Raw genomic sequence first — 15,070 nt, 5'->3', positions numbered from 1 at the left:
ATGTCAAACAAGACCTTCGTATACCGTTTAAGATATATCTAGAGCTACAAGTGAAATTTTTCTTCGATTAAAGTTGAGATAGAAACTAGATATCTGAAGCTTTCTAACCATTTATTGTAGGTCCAATAATTCATCCAAACAAAAGAGAATGACATGTTTGAAATTAGAAGAGAATGACATGATTGAAATCAAGACTCAAATTGTCAAGAATATGCAAAAATCGGAGATCTAGGCTATATATAGGAATTTTTAACATGAAAACTTTTTTGTATTATTCTATTCTATTCTATTTATTTAATTTTAAATAATTTATTAATTTAAATTTTTTCTAACGCATTAAACATTATTTAGGAGTTTATTTTATTATTGAATTTATGTTAGTTAATTACTAATTTAAACTCATTAGTTTGCAACCCAAAAAAGTTTATCAGGACTTATTGTGATCGAAACATCCAGGTTATCACTAGGTTTATGTGTGTTTTTATTTTTTCAGTAATTTCCCTGTATTGAGAAATTTTGTTCTGAGACTTTTTTTTCTCCATGTGATTAATTTACTGATTCATATTATCCATTTTTCTCATTTTATTAAAATCACTCATTGATTATAATAATGTTGACTCATTTTATCAAATTTTAATGATTTGTAATTTAAACAATTCAAGCAAGAATTCCTTAAATCCATAATTTCTTCAATATACAAGTATGCTCATAAATTAAAAAAATAAATTATATATATTAATTGAACCAAGATAGAGCTCATTACCTTTTAATATCAAACTTTCAAGTGGAAAAGAAAGGTAAGAATTGCTTGGTTTTTCTCCCCTCCTTTCCTTTTCCCTTGTTTTCTCTAAATTCCTCTCTTTCTCTTAAGTTTAATTCCTCCCAATTTGTATACACACCCCTTCCAAATCTTTTAATTCTCCTCTTCACCTCTTAATCTGGTTGTTTTTTATGAGGTTTTGTGGAACAAATTTGAAGAAAAACATGAAAATCCCTCTCCCCCTTCTCTTTTGGTTGTTGTCAGCCGCACTTAGCTTCATTAGGAACCTATTAGGCTATTTATATCATGAGAAAAGTCTCTAAAATTACTACAATGCCATTATAGTTTATTTCAAAAGTTTCTCGTTTCCTCCGGTATCCCGTTTCAATCTATTTCAATAACTAACCATACTAAAAAGTTTTTGTCTTTGGAGCCCAACTTTTAATTATCTTACATCACTTTTAATATTTATTTTATTTTATTTTTGAGGTTCTTACATTATTACACAAGCATTTACATATTAGTTTTAGGTATTCATGTACCTTAACTTATAAGAATAATTATTTTCTTTCATATGGAACATAACAAAATATATATATATGTCTCAAAAACTCTAATTAATGTCTAGTTTAATAAAGAAATCAATCAAGGATATTTAGAAATAAAAACTTTGATGCAATATAAATATTATAATTTTAACCACTTTATAATTTCTTTTGCAAATCATTTTTTATCATAAAACTTTATATATACTCTAGATTCATTAATCAAGCATAAATGAATATTAAAGATAAAGAATATCTTTAATAATAATAAATATGTATTTTTTTACATGAATAAATTCAATGGCATATGTAACTAACCAATTGACTATATGATATATACAGTAATAATCTCCACTTGCACTAAAGCTAATAGTTCATGTATCTAAGGCTTTTTTGCTTTATATGACAACCATGCTTCTACCAAGACAGTGCCTTTGTAGGCACTCATTTTATCATTATATCTATTTTTATATATTTTATTTCTACGATTTCTTGAATCAAATAAAATCATGTAAGTACATGTTTGGATCATTGATGAGACTTCGATTCATTTTCTTGTGCAAAAGCTCCATTGTTATCATAATACATGATCTCTGAATCAACAATGCTAAGAACCACATCTAATTTAGTGATAAATGTTTTAATCCAAACATCCTCTTTTACCACCATAGATGTGGATATGTATTCAATTTCAGCTGAGAATCTTATGGTCTTTTGTTTGGAACTCGTCCAACTAACAACACAATTATTTATAGTAAAAACATATATTCATTAAGATTTGATATCATTAATATCTAGTTAAAAGCTGGCATCCAAATGACCCCGAACCACAAATTCATCTTCTCCATAGACTAGAAAGACATTTTTAATTCTTCTTAAGCACTTATTTTTATTTTAAACTATCTTTCATTGACCCTTACCTGGATTAAATTGGTCTTTACTCGCCATGCTTAAGACATAAGATGCATCTAGTCTTGTATATAATATCGCATAAATGATGGATCTTATAGCCAAAACTCATAGAATTATTTCCATCTTATCTCTCTTAATTTGTATCTTTAGGAAATGTTTTTAGAGAGACATATCCAATGTAAAATATGTAAGTAACCTTATATTCTTCCATGTTAAACTACTTTATTTTTTTTTATTCTATGTACATTGATTGAAATAATCCAATTAACCTTTTAAATCTATATTTATAAATCTTCATTCCTAGTATATAGACTCTCTATCTCTTATTTTTCATGCAAAATTTTTTTGACAACCAAATCTTTACTGACTAGAGTAAATGAATATCATTTTTGTTTATCAATAATATGTCATTTGCATATAATACTAGAAAATGACTTTACTTTCATTAACCATTTTATAAACACAAGTGTCTTTCATATTCGTAATGAGATAAAACAATTTAATTATCTTATCAAAACAAATATTCCAACTCTTCAAATCTTGCTTAAGTCTATAAATAAATTTTTGTAGCTTTCATACTTTATTGGAGAATTTTTTAGATTCAAAAACTTTGTATTATGTCATATATACATCTTTATGAAGATCTTATTTAGCAATGCAATTAATTCTCTTTTCCAAATCTAATAATCATGGTATAGAACTAGAACAAGCAGGGTCCTTGTGGATTTTAACATATCTATCAATTGAGAAGATTTCATCAAAGTCAACCCCTAGTATTATCCCACGTCGAAAATTTAAATAATAAGTTCCTTTAGCTAGAGCATTAACTCTTACTCCATTATCAACATGTAGGTCACTTCTTCTTAACACAATCTTCTATATTTTTTTAGTCCATGTATATTATTTCAAATATAAAAACTACATCCGATATCTAATACCTAAAAATTACTATTTTAAGTAAAAAGATAATTTTCAATTATAAATAGAACATGAGTGTTAACATATGAATATTCTATCATCTTGTAGCAAGACAAGATGTTTAGATGACATTCTAGCTAACATTATATATGTAGCTTACTTATTTCATTAATATAATATTGACATTTAGTTTTAACTTTGTCATCGAGATCCCCATTAGAAACAAGAGGAATTAGACTTCAAAAATATGTAACTTTCTTTTTTTACCTGACAACAATTCCCACATTGCGATACAAGTCTAAAAAGCTTTATCTACATTGAGAATTAATAATTGGGTGACTAATTTGTAATTTCTTCATAAAAATAAAAATGATAGAACAAAGAAAAACAAAGGCACATTGGATTCAAATAGCCTAGATTCAATTCTAATTCTATTATAGTTGTACAGCCCAAATTTGCTCTTAGTTATGCATGCATGCATCACTCCCTATGTGTCATGGAGAAATATATAGCATGCATCATAAAGGGCACATAAATGCCTAATGCCAGTAGAACTATAGCAATAAGCGATCCCGCAGCACGGAAAGCGTAAACACTCCCACAGGACAGTTTCCCTACCTTTATTTGAATCACATCCACCATTGACATCGTCAAGAACACACACCCAAAGATCGATCCCCATGCTGACAGTAACAACATGGTGCCTCTAATAATCTTGAGTTTAATCGTCCTCGGTTTTTTTGGCGGTATACGTTGAGATGGACCTTCAGGGTCTTGGCTACAAGGCTGGACAAGAGGAAGAATGCAAATGATATGACTTCGAACACGACAAGACGTTTGGCTACGTCTGGATCCGCGTCACACTCAGTGCGGTCTTCGAGGCTGTGCTCGCCGGGGTGTGCTAGGGATAAGCCCACAAACACAGCTATTGTGAAGAGAGAGTTCACATTGACAAGGTCGTCCAGTGCTTTTTGGTAGATTTCTATGAGGTCAAGCCTCTTGTTTTGGTGTTTCTTCTTTTTTTCTCCAGACCTGATCAAATTAACAAGGAAAAACAATTAACATAAATACATAATTGCAAGTTAAATTATGATAAAACAAAGTATAGAAAAGAGATAACTAGAGATCACATACTCATGATCCATGACCTGCTTAGATGTTGATGCTGCTGATCTTCTAATACCATATTTATGGTTTGGTAAAGTTGCTGGCCTTGCCTTTAAAACATAAGAAAAAGGAAAAGGTGAAAGAGGAGGAGGATGCTTATTAGCCTATAAACAACGCCTTAACAAAGAATGGAATTTATTCTCAAGTCACTAACGCTTTTGGTGTTTCAAATAATTGATCTTTCATAAGAATCGTACGTGATTGCATTCGTAAATACTAATTTACGATGCTCATTTGATCTTGTTTTTCATTATTTCCATGGTCTAAAGTCTTTGTGCGATGGTTTAATAAGTGATGGATCAACATACACACACACTTTTACCTAGAATGTTATTCCTAGATGATGATGTGGGTTTGGCTTGCTTTTAAATCCGGCATCCTTGAGTTTAACTACATATATACTAAGTCTAAATACATATAAGTCTGGCGATATGCCAAACTCAATATTCTTGAATTTAGTTATGTGCTGAACCTAAGTACATATGAGCATAGTAAGTTGTCAGAATCAATATCCTTGGGTTCAGCTACATGTTGAGGTTAAGTACATATAAACCTAATGAGTTGTCAGACTCAATATCCTTGAGTTCATGTATGCTCTAAGCTCAAGTACATGTAGGTCTGATGAGTTTCCATACCTAACATTCTTAGGTTCAGCTACGTACTAAACTCAAGTACATATAGGCTTGATAAGTTGCTAGACCCAATATCCTTAGGTTCAGCTACACGTTAAGCTCAAATACATGTGAACTTAACTAGTTATCAAACTTGATATCCTTGAGTTCAGCTACATGTTGAGTCCAAGTATATATAGGATTCTCAAGTTGCTAGACTCATCACCCTAGGGCTTGGGATCATTCCAGATTCAAATATGTATGGAACTAACGATCATTATAGACCCCATGTTCGGTCACGAGGCTTTGTTTGTTTATTCTTATTTCTTTTAACATAAACTATTAAAATTCAAGAATAATCATTTCCCAACATCTTTAGGTGTATAAAGTCTCCTAAGAGCCTACCATATTTCCATCAATATTAATATTATGTAAGGGACATCTATCTCTCATTAATTTTGTGTAAGAGATATTTATCTCTTATTAATTCTATCAGAAGAAAATAAAACTCTAACCCCTCTATTCAAGCAACATGACAAGGTTCAAAAGCTATATATACCACCTGAACCACCTAGGTAAAGGGTTCATAAGTTTTTTTTTGAAGTATTTATAATCTTATTATTAGAGCATTTATCATATACAAACAAGAACAAAAACTCTATTTTCTTAGAATTTAAAGCTCATTCTCTCATTTATTGCAATCCCTCATTAAAAATCACTGTCTTTATCATCAAAGGGTCCCTAAACCCCACCAAAATGGATTGTTTTGTAGGTGTAAGGTCTTCTACCATCTACTATCAACTTCATAAACTCTAAAGAAAGGAATATTAACATGAACGTGTGATTAACCACTATTCAAACACTCAAGAACCTTATTCTTAAGCATATTGGATTTTGAAACATCATCAATTTGTGATGCCTATTGTTACCCATTTTGGGACCCCGCATAAGTATACAAACTACAAAATAAAAAAAGTTGATAAAAGTTGAAAAAAATATCTATATACATCGGTAGGAAAAACATTAAGAATGTCCAAAAAATTTCCAAAGACTAGTTGAGAAAAGTCAAAATATTCAAAGTTGAAAAATTAACGGTTCAATTTTGATTGATAAAGGCTCCATTAACAAGAAAAATTCAATTTGAAAAGAAAAATTAAAAATTGGATGTTTAATAACTCAATTAGGATTTTTCAGAGTTTAATTGAATTTATTGCAGGTTTAATTTCAAGGAAAATTGGTTTTTGAATTCAATTTGGGATTTAATTGGAAGGAATTGAAGTCTAAGGTTGAATTGCAATTTTGAAAAGCTAATTTGGTTATATCAGAGACTTAATTTCATAAATATTAAAGTTTAATAGGCAATTAGAGACTTGACTGAAGAAATTCAAAACCAAATACTAAATTGTAAAAGGCGCGAGACTTCATGGATTTAAATCAACAAAATTAAAGGGCAAGTTGAAGACACTAGAAAGTTCGATGGTTATTTGCGGGTCAATTTGTATAAATTAGGAACGAGGGATCTAATTGTAAAAGGCGTTGAATTATGGGGTTGATTATTAACTTTGTCAGGGGTGGAATTGCATGAAATTAAAAGTTAGGAGCCATTTATAGGTGTCATTAAAAGCAATTGAAAGAATAGGGACTAAATTGAAGTTTATCAAATCCTAAATTAAGAACCTTAATTTTTAGGGTTTAACCTATATGACACGCCGTTCAGTCACTGTTTATCTTTTTTTTTTTTTTTGGCATTTTTAGCTAATAGAGTACACATCTTTAAATGAATGAATATGACATCTTTGACCACCTTAAAGGATGTAACTACTGCTATTTGATTGAGAAACACCTCTTTTACAAAGATTAGTTATTCCCATTCAACATTTACATCTCGTTTTCTTCAACAATGAACCTAACAACATCTTATCCCTGATCAATTATCATTGTATTGATAAATTTTAGGCTGATTGATTTGACACCTTTCAACGAATAAATGTGAAGCTACAAACTTTCAAATTGAGCATGGTTTGATCCAAATGAAAGGTGTGTACCCCCTCTACCAGCTTTAAGTGGTAGTCAACAACAATGACATTGGAGTTTCTTCAACAAGGCTTTGAAAGTGAGTAACTCAGTCATTAATGATTGTGATCCTCATTATGAAAAAAAATTATTTTTTTTTTGTATGTTCACACTTTAAGCTTTCTTAATGGGTTATTATCAAAGATTGACCATGTTTCTCTCATAATCAAAAGGCTAGAAACAACTCCTTAGTCGAGTTTAGTAAAATCATCAAATTCTCCAAAACCAAGTTTATTGCAGAACCACCATTGTAAAACTAGTAAGGTGCAAAGCTTACAACTGTAAAAACATACCCAAAACTCTACCATTTCAATCATAGGGCCATGCATTGATGAAGGATAATCAAAATTTAATTGAATCTATAAAAAACCCCTAACAAAACCTTATAAATACCTTGAAAAATCAAGGGAGAAGAGGAGGAAAATCTTGATAATAATGTTAAGTTTGAAGGTTCAAGAGTCTAACATAAGGACCTCTTAAGCTTTGACTATGGAAAAGTTAAACTTCATAAAAGAAAAGCTAATGGGCAGTAGCCATTGGTTGTGCTTTAAAGGTAAAAACCCTTATTAGCCTAGTAGATGATGTTTATGAGGAACATCTCTAGCATGTTCTTGCATATTTTATGGTGTTTCTGAGCATTTTTGCATTGTATTCCTTTTAGCTTTGATTTTGATAAATGCACAAAATATAATTTTTTTTCTTTGTTCAATCCCACTTTGAGTTGTTTGTTAATGTTACTAGATATTTAGATGATGCTTGGATATTTAGATTAAATGAAATAAAGTGGTTTTGAAATATGTTAGATATGGCAGTAAGATTATTGATGCTTTTTGTTGTTTGTTAGTGCATGTTCTTGGTTCCTGATCATGGTTTGGGTCCCAATCTTGCTTGGTTGTTGGACAATGTTATTCGTGTTCTTGAAAAGAACATTGTCTTAGCTATAGGATTTGGATCAATTTTGATCTATTTCTTTACACAAGACACTTTGTTAGACTTGATTAGTTAATAATCTAAGGTTTATTTGCATCAATAACTATTTTAATGGGTTTTAATCCTATGCCTTTTTTTAACCGAAACCTCTTTTGACCACATCGTGATGATTATTTAATCATCAAAGTAGATGAATACTAAATTATTGACCCTGGCATCATTTTCAACATGTTTGTGTCATTGGTTTGTCTATATTTGATCTGATTTACAATTCATGTTTTAAAGGTTCATGAAGAACATTCATTATGTTTTTTTTTTTTTTTTTTTTTTTTTTTTTTTTTGTGTTTGATCTATTTTCTTTTAGTTTTTTGTGTTTTTATATTTCTCTTAAGTTTAATCTATTTTTTTTGGCTTTGGTTTTGTTTTTGGGTCAAACCGAGTCTTTGGTTCTGTTTGTGGTCAAACCAAAGATTTCGGGTTAAATAGTTTAAGGCCCTATTTTGTTTAGCACTGATTTGATAAAAAATATATATTTTTTTATTAAAGTAATGGGTTTTTGCCAAACAAAGCCTAAAAATAATGAAGAAAATAATATTTTTTTTTCTTTTTTCCATGCATATGGAAAAAAGTCCTAAAAATTATTTGAACATCATTTTTAAATCTAAATATTCTGGCATGCTTTTTTTTTTTTTTTTTTTTTTTTTTAAAAAAAAAAATATGGATTTACAAGTTTGTAGAATTCTAAAGGATTTTTCCCTACATTTCTAAAAATATTTAAAACTTATTTTGGCAAGAAAATATTATTCACTTTTAATATAAAGATAAAAATACCTAAAAAGGGTTAATATCCAAAGTATTATTAGGTATAATGATTTATTATTGCTTATGTTTAATATAAGGATAACAAATCTATACGAGTTATTATTCAAAATATTATTATGAGTAATACAACTCATTCACTCATAATATAAAATAAAAATTGTAAGGAATTTTATCTAAAATATTATTTATAATGACACAATAGCCAAAAATTCCAAGTTCATCCTGAAAAAACCTCAATAAAAATTGATGATATTTCACCATTCTAGACCAAGTTCTTGACCTAGAAAACAAGGGTTTGTTCATTGTAGCAAACCTGTCATAATAGAAATATCATCAAACTATAACAAATAAATAGAAAAAACAATACAACTTACCTCATGTAAGAAAAAACAATCAGTCCTTTTCCTAGAAACTCTAGAAAATCAGTTAGGGTTCCTAGTAACCATAATACTAAGTGGTGACTCTTTTATCCAACCAAAAACCATCCAGAACATGCCCATAAAGGGCCGTCGCAATGTCGTGCCTCCGACGAGAAGGGTACGGCAGGATGTCGACTTCATTAGGGGCTATTGGACTAAGTTTTGTTTTATTTGTTTATGCTATGTGAAAACTCGTATTTTTTTATATTTTAGCTATGACTAGTTTACTTTGTTTAATGAGCTTTAACATGCATTCTCTTTACATCCTGTCATGCAAAGACAATCATGCATGTCTTACATTATTTGTGAGAGCATACACTAAAAAGCTTTAGGTTAGGTGCGGAACTAGCGGCTTATCTTATGACTATTAGTTAAGGTTTAAATTTATGCAAACCCCAACTCTTTGCTAAGTGCTTAGACTAGTAATGATTAGTATTTGTACCATCTCATTGCCTAATAAGCCTCCATATTGCCTTCATGGGAGTGATCATTGGGACAATAAGAGACCAAATAGTAAACTTACTTTTGGTCTCACGTAAAAGAGTTAGAACCTCCCTTTAGGGTGAATGTTCCATAATAGCTATTTTGCATCAAGTCTGAGCCTTAAAATGAAGAAGAATAAGGAAACTTGGGTGATCGAGATTGGATAGAGAAGTTGCAAAAGTTGCCTAGTAGCAATTTCAATTGGAGAGCCTCGTTGGTCACAACGGTAGTGTCTTGATGATTTGAGGACAAAGACGCTAGGTACTTTTAGTCAGGATCATAGGTTATGTAAGTTATGCCTTGTCCCTTATGGTAACACATAAATGAGGCATACAGTACATCTCAAGAACTGTTAGGCTTGCCTAATTTTCTGGTTTATTCAAAGATCTATTGGCTCGTGAAGTCTTGGAGATTATAAAGTAAGATTGGAATCATTTGGTTATGATAAAAAAAAAGTCTGAAAGTTTGAGGGATGACATGACTAAAAGATTGATGTCTTCTCCTAAGTGCAGGATTGTCGAAGTAATAAATAACCCGGCAAGACCGGGGTCAAACCACAGAGAGGTTAATTGTATAAATTATAAATAACAAGACAACAAAAACAATAATAATAACAATATTAGTAATAGTAATAGTAATAATAATATTAATAGTAATAATAATAATAATAATAATAATAATAATAATAATAATAATAATAATACTCAGTACGTGGCGTTGTTATACCTGAGAATAATCTAAAAGATCGGGTCACAGGTTTCCAGCCTATATACTAAGTTTATGAAAAGATCAAAGAGATATATTATATAATTTAAATATAATGTAAATAATAATAATAATAATAATAATAATAAAAGAAGAAGATGAAGAAATTAATGAGAACTTTGAGATGAAAGATTAATGTAAGGATTAAACAATGATAAAAACAAATGTCAAGGTTAGAAGATCCACCAATAGTATTTCAAACAAGTATAGTATAAACTCTTATTACTCAATTTGAAACCACACACGAAAGAGGCTTCAATCGGATGATTTGTCATTAATAACTCATTATAAATTATTAACATGATCATATTAATTATCTTATTTACATAACACCAAACTTTTAAATATTGTCAGGAATTCATGATGTTAACTGATGTTAACAACAAATCAAGTTCCTTTCATAGCCCAGGTGTAGATAATACCATATGGTTGGGCTATGAGAGTGCCAAACATTTGTTGTACCAAGTGTTATACAACACAAATCTAGATTAACCACGTAACAAGCAATGTATTAAGAATTAGTAAGATAAAAAGATAAGACATGTTAATATTAAACATTAAGGTTCATGTTGAGTTTACATTATACTTGTTTTTACACCATTAGTGTAACCTTTTCACCTTGACATAATAAACTTAGCTAAACATAATGAAGAAGAGAAACATAAATAAGCAAAACAAGAACATAAATAAGATACAAGTTAACTAAGGAAAGGAAATGAAATGAAAAACATAAACAAGATATTAATGAAAGCAAAACTTAAAAATTACAAAAAAAATATAAAGAGCATGAACTTGATCTGAACAACCAAGCCAACCAAATGCATGGCAAATGCTTTCTTTTATAGGCCAAAATTCAAAATTATTGATTTGATGACTAATTGTTGAGTGGGTGACCAACTTTTGACTTGGTAAAAATCCTTATCTTCTTATCTAAATAAAACAAAAATGCTACCGTCCGAACTGGGTCCACTGGAAAACATGAAAGTTGTAGGAAATTGACTCAACTTTCCAGGAAAAAACAATGGAGGTCATTTGGACTTATAGAACACCAGATATGGGCCAAACACTGAACAGTGTTTGGGCTGCAGGACAGATTCAGACTTCTCCATTGTTGCTATAATTTGGACTTGAAAACGGCCTTCTTAGATCTTGATGAAAACATGAAAGTTGTAGGCCTATGTCTTACTGAAGCTATGAAAAAATGTGAGGTGATTTGGACATCTAGAACTCGAGATATGACCCAATTACCAAACAGTGTTCCAGTTTGGACTGCACCAACATCTTTTTTCTAAGTTTCACCCTCTCTTTATCTTCACAAATTTCAGTGGTTGAATTCATCAAGCAATCCTTTGATTTATGTTATAAGCCTACATTTAAGATGAACATTTACCATATATTAGGGCATTTTATAGTATTAGACTTGTTATTATAAAACATGCTTTAGTTAAGGAGTTATTGATACTTTAAGTGCAGAATGATGATATAAAACCTTGATAATATGCACTTTTAAGTACTAATCACACCCCCCAACTAACTTATTAGTAGTCCCTAGTAATTAAAGCGTTCAAATAGGAAAAAAATTTGCAAATTCCATAAAGCAAGGCATTCATCATTCAACTTCCATTAATCTATCCAGATAAACAAACTCTCATTAAATTCATATGTCTGCTCAATACCTCTTAAACAAGATATTACTAAACCTTTCTTTTGTGTTCAAAACATCAACATATAGTTATGGGGCTTTACTTGGAAGAAAAACAAATTTTTGCTCTAATGTTTAAGGCTAACTTCCTTAGGTTGAGATTATTATTATTATTATTATTATTTATTTTTCTTTTATTTATTTATATACACATACAACTTGAAACACAATGCATCTTTAACCCATGTAACGAGTTTTAGGCTAATGACTCCCAGACCAGTTGGTCTTAGGGCATTAGGTGTTGAGACACCCTATGAGCTTAGCAACTCGGGTTACAGATACTGATACGTAGATAGTGCAATGTTTGATTCCCTTAAGCTTTTCTCCTTAACCCATGTAACAAGCGTTGGGCCAATAGCTCCCAAGTCAGTTGACTTTAGGGTATTAAGTGTTAAAACACCCCTTTGGGCTTAATTGCTTAGGTTAGGGAGGCTACGAAACCAAACTTATCTACCTTTTTATTATCATTATCATTATTTTTTTTTTGTTTTTTTGTTGTTTTTTTTTGTGCAAATTATGTACTATCCTTTTCCCTTAGTTGTTACCTTTAACAAAAGAACATAAATAATGTAATAATCCAATGTGCAACCTATAATCTTATGTTTAAGTGTGTGTGTGAAAATGAAGATTTAAAAATACTTGTTAAATGAGCATATGAGCAGAATCAAATGCTACCAATACGAGAGTTTGTAAACCTGAATATTTCAAGAAGTATTCTGATAGACCCTGTTAAGAACGTTTATTAAGATGCGTCTCAAGAGTCACTTTAACAAAAGAACTCCTTTTACTTTGTCATCCTAGTAACAATAGTTTTGCAAATAGTTTATGAAATAGAAAACACAGTTTTTTTTTTTAAATATCAACTACTACCCTTTCCCCCCAACCAAAATGAGACATTGTCCTCAATGTCTTAAGGTAGAAAGATAGAGTATAGAAGACATCATCTGAAATAACGAACATTGACAAACCTGAAACACACTTAAACAAATATAAAAAACAATAAAACACAATAATAAAATCAAAAGACACAAAGTTTTTACAAACGAAGGCTCAAATCCAATCTAAGCTTTTTACGGCTTTCCTTAGTTGACCAATTTATGCGACTCATGGAGGGATTAATTACAGGGATGAAAGATTGTAATTGGTCAATCAATTATTCAGCAGTAGCAGCAGAGATTATGATTTGTCGTGTTGAAGATGTTAGAAATTCCTATTCCACAGCATGATCAAGAAAATACAACAACTTATCATAAAAACCATTAACATTTAACAAACCTATGAGTTTATGGTGAATGTGCAGTTGGGCCCAAGAGGAAATATGAAAGATCTCTTCCAATGTGCCCAGGCCACCTGGTAAGGCAATGAAGACATCAACATGGTTAAACATTGCATTCAGTCAATCACACATTCTGGGGACATGTAATTCCTCTCCAATTGTTTTTCCAATGATGTCCCCTTATGCTAAAGCGTTGGGGACAACCCCCAAAACTTGACTACCTCCTAAAAATACAGCTTTTGACACTCCCCCCATTAACCCAAGGCTGCCTCCTCCATACACTAAATGAATCTTTTGCTCAGCTAGTACCTGACCAAGATGATTTGCTGATTCTAAAAACTCTTTTTCTTTCCCAGGATTGGATCCACTGAAAACACAAATATTATTTATGTGATGACTTGAGGAACCTGCCATTTCTACACACTTCTATATTTGATGAATGTATGGGTTAAGTAGAAATGAAGGGAAGGAAGAGAAGAATTTATAGATGAGAAATTGAAAATGCAATCATACCACCTATATGTAGGCCAACTGTAGTCTCACTCTGTCTCTCTCTCTCTTTATTTATTTATTTATTTTGAAAAAGCATGTGTATGTACAAGTAGTTGTGATTGTGGCTCACATCTTTCCTTGGTTTTACGTCTAAGAACGGCTTAAACGCCCTCTATGGGTCGGGGATAGGCTTCCCATCCAGTTTTCTTAAAAACTGGCAAATAGGGTCTTTTTTAGTCAGATTCCCAAGACTAAGTCGAGCATGTTCTTTATGGAATTGGGACCATAAATCATAAATAACACGATGCACTTCTCCACTAGGGTGCGTCTCAGGAGTCAATAAAAGATTATCTAAAGACCCCTTACTCAGGCCATCCTTAATGAATTGTATTTTATCTTCACGGTTTACAGATACCATTCCTAAAGAATGATATGTCGCATTACAAGTCCTTCTGGCACATCTGTGACAGACTTGCAGTCGTTTTGCATGACGTTTCTTTGCAAAAGTGCTTTTACCTGTTCCAGGCATGTGTGAAATGAAAGAATTGGAGGACTCACCTGATAACCGGACCTTTGCTTCAATCAGCTAATGAATATCTTTAGGAATTCCATGGTTCATTAACAACTTTAATCTTGCACATCTAGCACGATAAATTTTTGTAATCGCATTCTGAGGTAGAGCGGGAAAATACTTTTTTAATTTTTCAAAAGTGGTGTCCATTTTCAAATGAGAATTGGATGAGAGATTCAAAGAAAGAAGAAAGAGCAGAGAATTGCACAAATATATACACAAATATCAGTTATCATGGGAAACTGAAAGAACCGACTTAAGAGTCACAGAGTACCGTTATCTGCCATTTGACCGTGGTGAGAGAAACTAGCAAAACAAAAAGTCACACAAAAAAGGAACACACAAAAAAAAAGTGAGAAAAACAAAATAATCAACCGTTATCTACAAGATCATTCAAACCAATGGATTCATTTTCACTAGGAAACTCATCAAAGTAAGCTTTCAAACGATGTCCATTTACCTTCAAAACATTGTCATTATTTGAATTCTCAATATCAAGGGCCCCATAAGGATACACATGTTTCAAAATAAATGGACCGCTCTATATTGATCTTATTTTTTCAGGAACTAAATGAAGTCGAGAATTATAAAGCAAAACTTTTTGACCAGTATCAACTTTTTGAC

The sequence above is a fragment of the Populus alba genome, chromosome 14 (assembly GCF_005239225.2).
Source record: "Populus alba chromosome 14, ASM523922v2, whole genome shotgun sequence".
NCBI classification, from domain to species: domain Eukaryota; kingdom Viridiplantae; phylum Streptophyta; class Magnoliopsida; order Malpighiales; family Salicaceae; genus Populus; species Populus alba.
Note: the sequence above shows the minus strand (reverse complement) of the source record.